This window comes from Vulpes vulpes, chromosome 7 (genome assembly GCF_048418805.1).
Source record: "Vulpes vulpes isolate BD-2025 chromosome 7, VulVul3, whole genome shotgun sequence".
In the NCBI taxonomy this organism is placed as follows: domain Eukaryota; kingdom Metazoa; phylum Chordata; class Mammalia; order Carnivora; family Canidae; genus Vulpes; species Vulpes vulpes.
This window is the reverse complement of record NC_132786.1, coordinates 23,550,008-23,560,782: the sequence shown is the minus strand read 5'-3', so window position 1 is coordinate 23,560,782 and position 10,775 is coordinate 23,550,008.

Here is a 10,775-nt window from a genome sequence, read left to right as displayed (position 1 = left end):
CATTTGCGGGGGCCATCACTCCAACAACCTGTGTGCCCAAGTCCGTGTTCCTCACACCAGGGCCTTCCCAATGGACTAGCGGCTGTGTGGTGTAAAAAGTTGTGAGATCTCCCATGTTTGGGAGGCATTCGGTTAAACACAGGTGAATTGCAGGCCCTCTCAGAAACCATACCACTTTGAGACTCACTCTGACTGCAAAGGGAATTAGTTCATGTTCTCCAGCCAATATGCTTGTGGGAGCTTAGTTCCCCTAATCCAAATATTCACATCTGACCAGACAACGGCTTTCTGTAGTGACCACCGATCTGTCAGCTCGGTTCTTCTGAGGTTCTCACATGTAGAACGAGGCCATTTTCCTGGCTCAGTGATGATCAGCTTCTGCACGACCACACCATAGTTTGTGGTTTTCTTCCACCCCGGACGCTTGTGGAAGGGACTTACCTACAGTGCACAAGGTGATGATTGAGGAATTGTTGATCGGCGTCACTGTGGGGCACTTGGCTTCTGCTGTCGCTCTGTGATACTTTGTGTCTTTTGCTGCCTTCAGGGTCTTCTAGGTGGAAACCACATGACCAGAGAACCTTGAAGGGTCCTTTTTCTGAAGGAAGGTAGATCTGCCTTTTAAATTTTTTCAGGGAATGGAAAGACACCTGCATTTGCCTGTGTATTGAGATGACAACAAGAGCTTGGGGGACCTGTCCTCTGAAGTCTAGGAATGCAAGGCTTGGGGGGATCCTCTGGGTTTTTTTTTTATGCCATGATTTTTTTTCTTTTTTTGTGTGGAAACTGAAAATTTACAAACTATTTAAAACTGACTCAGCATCTGACTGTTCAGAAACTACACAGATGGATCATGAGTGGTAGTGAACAGCAGAAAGGGATTATGGATGGATCTGCATTGTTCTAGCTGCTCCCCATGCCACCCGTCTCGGAGGAAAGCCTGACATTGATTAGATATTGAGCCAGGTTAATGCTGGCAGCAGATTCAGTGATGGTAATCTGCCTATCAGTAGATCCTTCCACTGGGTTCGCAATTTTGATCTGCGCCCCAGACATCTGACGGATCTCATTGATTTTGGCGCCTTGACGCCCGATTATGCAGCCAATCAAATCGTTTGGAATGGTGAGTTCATGAGAAGTAGTCTGAGCCGATGTATCCAAACGTGCCCAATAGCCTTTCACCTCTGGAGAGCTGGATTCAATGCCACTGAATCCGGTGTTGCCATGCGTCATGGGAAAATGAGACTGTTACATTGCCAACTGGTGCAGCTTGGTTCAATCTGGCTGTGGAATGTACGCCATGATTTAAAATTAGCAGACTTGCTGGGATCCATTAATTACATGTCCCTTTGTGAGTGTGACCCTTCCACAGATGAGTGTTTTCCAGGTGTAACCATAAGGGGTGTGTTAGCAGGAAGCCCTTTATGGCTCTATTCTTGAGTAACCCGAAGGCTCGGCTATGTGGAGTGCAGGCTGTGGATGTGGGATGTTACCTGATGATGTGGGAGGTTACCTGATGATGCAGGCTTATCTGATACCCATTCTGTTGGGAGATTCTTAAACATTCAGTGACTTTGTACCTGCCTGTTTGGAACATGTGCTTTTTGACTCTCTGTGAGCCTACAGGGAAGAGGCTGCTGGGTTGAGATCCTCCGTGGTGCCCAGGCCCCTGTCCCCTCCCACTTTATGCCTCAGCCCAGGTACACTCCATCCTCACACTACACCAGGCACACAACAGGTACTTAATCCATGCTTTATTGCAGGAACAGCTGCTAAAATCTTAACGGGAAGTTGTTGGGTTGCTCCTTGGTAAGTCCAGTGACAGAGCAGTGATTGCTGTCCAGGCTAGTGTGTCCCATGGCTGGGCAGTTCTATGTTTGGACAAAGTTCCTTCTTACTGTCACTAAAATACACCTTCCTGTAGATCAGCGCCTTGATCCTCCTGCAGGGAGCGGGCCAGTTCCACACAGCGGTCCTTCGGATTAGTGAGGTCAATCATCATGCCTACTTTGGTTTTGGCTTAGCTTTTATTTTTCATAGTATTGACATTTATAGCTTCTTCACTAATTTTTTTAAAAAATATTTTATTTATTTATTCATGAGAGACACACACACAGAGAGAGGCAGAGACACAGGCAGAGGGAGAAGCAGGCTCCATGCAGGGAGTCTCTAGGATCAGGCCCTGGGCTGAAGGCAGCGCTAAACAGCTGAGCCACCAGGGCTGCCCACTTCTTCACTAATTTTGCCTTTTTAAAAGACTTTCTTTTAGAGCAGTTTTGGGTTCACAGCAAAATCGAAAAGAAAGTAGGGACAGTTCCCGTGTGCCTCCCCTATGCTCCTACAAGGATAACATCCCTCACCAGTGTAGCACAGTGGCATAGTTGACAAAATCACATGGACACGTTGTCACCTGGAGTCCATAGTGTCCTCGAGGGTTCACTCTTGCTGTTGTGCATTCTGTGGGCATGTACAGATGTGTAATGATATATCCCTGCCAGGATGGCATCCTGCAGAGGATTCTTACTGCTCTAAAAATCCAGGTTGATCCTGTGGCACAATTTTAAGACCCTTCTGGTATCTTGATTGCCTGCCTTGGAGCTTGCAGCTCTGTATCAGTGGCTCCTCTGAGTCAGGTTGCTTCGGCCTGGAGCTCCTGCAGAGGCTGGCGGGTATCTGCCCGATGGGGGCCCTCCCTGCCTTGGTCCACACAGACTGGTGTAGAGCACAGACCACACCACAGCTTCCTTGGTGGCCACTTTGTACTGCTTTGTCCATTAATTCACTCAGCGCAGATTTATTAAATGCCTCACGTGTGCTGGTTGCCAGGATAAGACACTAAGCAAAAGAGGCTTAGCGCTGAGGGTGTGGAATGTAATAGTCTGGCATCTCATGGACCATATTTAAATGATGTCATCCAAAACAACTTCTGAACTATTATTATTTCTTTAACACAAAGTGCTACCCTCTGTTTTCCTTAGATTCTGCAACTGAGCTTTTGAAGTATAGGACTTTTCATATAGTTATTTCAGCTCGTTAGTTTTTGTTGCTTGTTTTTTTTTTTTTTAAGCCTGTGAAGTATTTGTGACCCAAGGTATTATTTCTCTTCCGTTCTGTTACATATGCCCTTGATGGACACACTTTTTAATATTTTACCCAAATTGTTAAAAATATTCATCAGAACAGGGCTGCACGCAGAGCCTTATGGAAGACCCCTAGAGACTTCCTTCCAGGAGGACATTAATCAGCATGTAACTCTTCCACATAATCCAGTCCATTATTCGTGTAACATAGGGGATTTCTTCCCAGGAGCTATGTTGAAAATAAGGGTTGATTTGAATGGTGGTTTGCTCTAATTAGAAACCTGGTTGTTTGTGCAAATTACTCTTCTGGTTAGTTCACTACGATGAAATTTTGGCCTAATCAATAGTACTCTTAAGCATCTTCCAATAAATAGCCTATGTTTGCTCAAGAAGAAGGAGGCACACTGTGATTGTCACTGATGGTCACAAAAGCAATGGTGTCAGCGTTTCCCCAAACCACCCCTGACCCTCATTCTTTCATGAGCCTGGAATTTATGGAAAACCAGAATTGGGTGTGTGAAGGAGGGTTTTCTTATAAGAGATTAATTCTGAAGATCCAGTTATTAATGGGGGAAACTAAATCACTGAGGTAAAGTTCAGATACTTTCTAATTGAGCTGAGGAAATGTAAATCTTTGTGCGCTGTGAAGAGACATGATGTATACATTTTACCAGCCTCAGAGCTCGATTTGGGAACACATGCAGCCAAGTTTGTAGGAAATTCAAGATACTCCCCAGTTAATTCCAGGGGTGTGTCTAGGCCCTGTGAGGAACTGCAGGTGCTTTTGCTTTTGTTAGATCTCTGTTCCTGGCATTGAATGAGTAAGAAATGTCTCAGACCACGAGACTGGGCATTTGAAGGCTCATGCATTATTATTTCTTCTTCTTCTTCTTCTTCTTCTTCTTCTTCTTCTTCTTCTTCTTTCTTCTTTCTTCTTTCTTCTTCTTCTAGATTTATTTATTTTAGAGGGAGAGAGAGAGTCAGTGGGGGGAGGAGCATAAAGAGAGAGAGAAAATCCTAAAGCACAGTCCCTGTTGAGTGCAGAGCCCAACGTGGGGCTCCATCCTGGGACCCTGAGATCATGACCTGAGCTGAGACCAAGAGCCAGCTGCTTAACTGACTGAGCCACCTGGGCACTCCAAGTCTCATGTGTTTCTTAATGAAGAATGCACAGCTAAACATAAGTAGGGATTCAGAGTGTCCTTACCTTGCCTGACCTGTGCGCTTATATAATCTTAAATTGTGCGGCCTCATTTTCTCAGCTGGGTTTCAAGATTGCATGTGCATGAGGAACAGAGGGTAGGGATTAGGAAAAATAGTTACAAGCCCGGAGAGGCCTTTGTTGGGAAGGAGTCTTATGTTTTGCGGGAGTGCAGAGCCTCTTATTATTTTTCCCCTGGCTTTTGTTGAAATTATGGTGGCAAATCTGTCCATGGGGTATTCCTCTGTTACCCTTATCAGGAGGAAGGTAGAGTTCTCAGGGATGACCTTTGAGCTTTGTGATACATGCTGTTGTTGGAAAGTTACTTCCTCCACATGGATCACTCTTCTGCTGTTTACTTCTTTTACTAACATTTATGATATTTCTAATCACATACTTGTTTATGTTTACTTTTTATTGTCTTTCTTCCCTGTTGGACTAGGAATTCTTGATATTGGGGATCAAGCCTTGTTTTATACACCTGTGTGTACTTTGGCCCCTAGCGGAGTGCATGATGCATATAGGCACCTCACTTCAAACCAAAGTTGAAATCGTGAAGATCTGAAATTTAAGCCTCTCATGCCCCCTCCAAAATTATGCCAAGAACTCGTCCTTAGGCATCAATAGGTGGCTGGGTTGGAAATCTTCAGCGTTCCTACACTGGGTACTCTCAAATAAACATGGGTTTAGGACTAAGGACCTCCCACACTGCTCCTTGGTGTTGTGAAGATCACAGAGGAGGAAGGGTCTCATCATTGAGAAGTTTGTGGTCTACTTGAGGAGTATGGACCCATTCATGCAAAAGGATCAGTGACCATTACTAAGGAGCATGTAACCACAGGCTCTGACCTCTGGGAGAGTGGGACTGTAGGAGAAAGAGGCGGCTGGTTATACGTGGTCTCAAACAGGCCCTGTTCCTGGGCACCATCTCCAAATCTCCCTCTTGTATTGATTCTCCGTGTACACGTGGGTTGTGCAGAAGGAATACAGTGAAGGGCATGTTGATTGGCTGTTGTTGAGCTTGGCCAGGAGGTGTGGGCATGTGAACGAGGTCTAGTCCTAGTCAGAACCATGAGCTTGGTGCTCAGATTGCCTAGTGCCCCTGTGGCAGCAGTCCTTGGTTCTGTGCTTCAGTCTTGGTCTCCTCTTTCAGAGAAAAATAAACAAGGACCCCAGGTGCAGAGGATTTCCTGGATTTCTGTTCTTCATTCTGGTCCTCCTTCTGGAAGCCTAGCAGAGTGTGGATTTAGTGACAAATAGTGGCTGCTCAGTGCCTGGGGGCACCCGGGGACATTTTCGTATGCACCTGTGCCTGGGGCTGTTACAGTTTAGGATCTAAGAGTCATCTGGAGAGCTGTCTGAGGCACAGACTTGAGTTTCTTGACAGTGGCCTATTGATGCAGCATTGCATCACAGGCTCCAAGTCTCAGGGATGCATTGGTGGGAGTGTCCCATGGACACACGCACACCCCTATAAGATCCTGAGACCCTCTCTTTGTCTCTATCAGAATCTTCATTCCTATGAGATGTTTATACCACACTTTGTGGCAGTGACTGCATCATGTGATTAGCTGTACCTAGACCAGATATTCTGGAATTGACTGAAATCTGGAAAGACCAAAACTGATGGTAGCTGGAGAGGCTGGTAGATAACCAGCACTGGGGAGGTTAGTCACAGATCAAAGGATGGTCGCTGGCTGGGTTAGCATCCAGGATGGGGATCTGCAGGGACATGAGAAGACTGCAAGCATCAAGGAGCAGAGTAGTAGGCTTGTGCATAACAGAATGAGGTGAGAACCCTATTTTAGAACTGGAGATTCTGATAGGGACTCGGTTACAAGAACAAGCCCCACAGGAGAAGCCCATCCCTCAGAGCTAGGAGGCCAGCAGGACAGGGCCAGGTAGTGAGTTCCAGGGCCAGACACCTGGGGCCCCAGGTGGGCACCAGCTGGCTGCAGTGCAGGAAGGATGCCCATGAGAGTAACCAGTTGTCCCTTACATTAGCAACAAAAATCAACTTAAAGTTACCCCTTTTGGGGCACATTTGTAATTCAAGAAAAGGGATGGTTTTTATATTAAAGGAGGGCTTTTTATTTTTTTAAAGATTTATTTTTATTTATTTATGATAGACATAGAGAGATAGAGGCAGAGACACAGGCAGAGGGAGAAGCAGGCTCCATGCTGGAAGCCCAATGCGGGACTCGATCCCAGGACTCCAGGATCGCGCCTGGGCCAAAGGCAGGTGCAAAACCGCTGAGCCACCCAGGGATCCCCTAAAGGAGGGATTTTTAAATTAAAGGATACATTCAGGGATAAAGGACATCATTGTGGATGACCTGCCCCCAGGAGGGACACCTTAACATAGTCTCGTCCTGCCTGGTTACGACACTGCCTGGATATCGGGGGTACAAATTCTGTTGAAACATTGATCCAAAGTTATCATTGCATTCAAGGAAAAATATTCATTGTACTTTATTTTTATTAATCACACTGTGTGTGATGGTGCATGTCTCCCTGTTTATTGAAGAAATAATTACTGAACAGTATGACAGGCACTTTTCTTCCTCTAGGGAGATACAAGTAATACCGAATATTCAAAAGCTTGTCCTTTTCTAGCTGAGTAGAGACCTGAAAATTGAAAAGAAGGCCACTGCTCAAAGATTAGTTAATTATTAGGCATCTGGCTCCATGTGCAGGCACTGTGGGTATAAAAGAAAAGAATAAAATACAATTCCTGTTCTCGGCTCTCATGAGACAGGTGATAGACAAATACTTCCATATTCAGTCATACATGCATTTTATTCATTTACTCATCAATTTAACAAATATTTATTGAGCATCTGCTATGTACTGGGCACTGGGAATAGAGCAGTAAACAAACCAAAAAATTCTTCTGTTCATGGAGCATTTCTTCTAGTGCAATGAGAAGGATAATCAATAAATAGTAAGTAGAATGTATATTATGTTAGATACAGTTAGGGAACATGGGGAGGGGCTGTGATTTTAAACGTTACCCTAACATTCAGGAGAGGAGGAGTTGAGGAAGAGTGCCACCCAGTCATCTTCAAGGAGAGCAGGGACCAGGGCCCTGATGTGTCCTGGAGCCATCCAGGAGGCCAGTGGGCTGGAGCCAAGAGGCTGGGAAGGTCAGCAGGTTGTGCACAGCCAGTAGGCAGTCTGCGGACAGCACTGAGAAGTGGGCAGTGCAGAAGGGACTTGGGTTGTGTTTTGTTTGTTTGTTTCTAAGTTGAGTGTTACCAAGGAACATTCATCTGATAAGGGGAATTATCTGGTAGAAAAGAGACACTGTGCACCATGGGAGAGGGAAATGTGATTGTAGGGTGTGAGCGGGTGGGTACACGTTGAGGGATGGTCTTAGACCCTGTTTGTGAAGCAGAAGAGACAGGGGACATGGGGATGGATGCAGGTAGATTGGAGGGGGGGTTGGCAGATTGGAGGGATGCAGGATGGTTTATGGACCACTTATTTTGGAGGAAGTGGTACCTGGAAGGTTGAAAGAGAGGAGGAGGCAGGGAGTGGCTGTCAGTGATGTGTGGGTTTCCTAGGGAGCTGAGCGGCACTTTCCAGTGTCGTGGGTGTTCCTGTGAGACCACTGGCCACATGCTTGACAGCAGATTGAGGAATGTGCTTTAGCGACTTTCAGCTGCTCAGATGCAGGTACCACACAAGCAGATAGTTGGGCTTGACAAGAGTTAGGGATTTTCCAGGTAAGCAAAATTGGAATTAATTAATCCAGAGAGGAGAGCAAGGGGTGTGAGTAACTGGTAGTGAAATCTCAGAGTCAACGCTGGAGGAGGAGGGACTGAGGATACAGGATGGTGGTGAGAGTGCAATGCAGAGACTCGGCCGGGTCTGGGCAGGGCACCAGAAGCAAGGATGAGGCGGGCAGTGCGCGTGTTCCAGACTGAGGCTGGGGAGGTGGTATGCCCTAGTGCCTACCCTGTGAGAGGTGTCTAATGTTGGTGGAGGGTGTGACTGTTTGAGTTAAGAGGGTCAAGGCATTAAAAGTTCAGATAGGAGATGGATCATTTAAAACAGTGATTCTTTATGGGACGTGTCATCCCTCAGGTGGCCTCTGGTACCATCTGGAAAGATTTTTGATTGTCCCAGCTAGAAGGGCTCTTGGTATCTAGTGGGCAGAATCCAAGGATGGTGCCACACATCCTACGATGCACACAACATCCCCATGCAAATTATTTGTCCACAAGTGCCAATAAGTGCCGCTATGGAGAACCCCTGTCCAAACTGGTATTGGAGTCGACAGGGAGGAGCGAGATGATAGGGTTGGCCATGAATGAGGGAGAGCTACAGAATAGGAAAGGATGACAGAGTTTGATCCCGTGTCCTTGAAGAAATCTTTTGTTTTTTTTACAGAAGAAGGGGAGGCAAGGAAGTGGCTGTGAAGCATGGAGTCAGGTGAGGGGTGGGTTGTGAGAACAGGTGTCCTGAGACCACAACCAGCTGTGGTTGGAGCAGGAGCAGAATGTGTGGGGAGGTGGGAAACTTGCTTTTGGCAGGCATGATTGCAGAGGCCTGGAGCAAGGTTGGGAGAACAGGGTGGAAGGACTGGAGCATGAGATCGGGGTGCGGGAGCCCAGAGTCTGAGTCCTGTGGGAACTTCTCATCAGAAATGATCATTCAGGTGGGTGTGAAGCATAATGGGATGGATCTTTGAAATCCCAGAGGCTGAGGAAATTTGAGACTTGGGCCAGCTGGGGTATCCCCTGAGTACACAGCGACCAAAGACCCCGGGGCGGTGGTCTCCCCCACAGCAGGAGGTGTTGTCTCAACCTGCAGTAGAGGGCCCAATGGTTGGCATGAGGAAAAGTGGGAATGTCTTCCCTCTGAACCTGCTCTGAAAACATAATGGACTTTGAGATAATTTATATTAATGCCAAGCCAATAAAGGTGAGGAGGAGAAGGAGAAGGAGGAGAAGGAGAGGAGGAGGAGGAGGAGGAGGAGAAATCCTTAGTATTTTAAAGACTTTCTATAGCTACCTTCACTGGTTCTCATCAATTATTTATGACATGCATTTGGATAAAGCATTCTAATATGTAAATGTACGTAATAGGGACTCATTTAGAATTTTTAAACAATCAGAAAAACACTGTGGTGCTGGTAGAGGGTAGTGATGGTGCCAAGCAGGTGTATTTCAAAGCTTTCTTAAAGTCCTGAAAGTGCTAAAGTATAAGATATTTAGTGGCCTTCAGGCGATTAATATTCCTTATTTTATTATATTTTAAAGATACTATTGTGAAATAAGCGATATATATGAAAAAGTGTACTAGGTGTAAAGGAAGATTATTCAATCACTATAAGCAAAAATATGTGGATCTACCACCCTTATCATATTGCTTCCTTCTCCTCCCCGATTTCTTTGACATGTAGTAATTATTTTCATGCTTTTCTTTATTGTTTTGCCACCTATATGTGCATCCCTAAACCATATAGTATAGAAAGGTCTATTTGGGACTTTATTTTAATAAATCATGTAGTCTCTATTCTTTTGTGCCTTGCTTCTCTTGCCTAACATTATGTTAGTGAAGTTCATCCATACTGTTGCATGTCACTATAGTTTGTTTTTCAGTTTATATGGCTCCATTTTATGTATGTATAGTTTTCCCTTGTAGGAACATAATCAAAATGTACTTATTCACTCTTCCATTGATCACTCTGTGTTGTTTTCAAGTTTTGGCTATTGCACAAAAACACTGCAAAAAAAGTTCTTTCCATGGGTCTTGCTGTACATATGCATGAGATTATTTGGAGAACAAATGAGGAGTGACATGGTTGGATTGAAGAGTATGTCTGCGTTCAACATTACAGGTTGACAAGATTGACAGTGTTAAGTGTTGGGGAGATGTGGGATGTTCGTAAATTTTATCATTGCCAGTGGATGTCAAAATATTCTCCTAAACACTGGCAATTTTCACATCCACCAACTTCTCAGTGCACCTCCTGCCTTCGTGTCTCTAGCACTTCTGGGTTAGTATGAGCAATGGGACAGCCTGACCCATCAGTCCCATTTTCTGTAGCCTGAAATGATGAAAATCACAAATATTCCACATCTCACCGACACTTTTATTGTCAAGCTGGTGGAGTATAGTGGTATTTCATTGTGAGTGTTTTTCTTCTATATTTAAAAAAATTCTTACCGTATTATTTTCATCAAGAAACAGCAATGATAGCTAGCTTCCTTTTAAATCTCAGGATTAAATATTAAATACTTTACTCTCATTTTAAATTTATATTTCCCTACAGGAAAGAAAAGAAAGACAAATATTCATAAAGCTTGGACACATTGTCATGATTAGCTGGGCTAGTAAACATGGTTGACTCTTTCCCAGGTTTAGGCTCTGATAAAATCAAGCCAGGTTACAATATTTTTAACAGAATAGTACAGTAAAAAGGGTTGATTTGTTCTGCACCAGATAAGTAAAGGGGGAAAGAAGGACATTTTGTTTTGGAAATA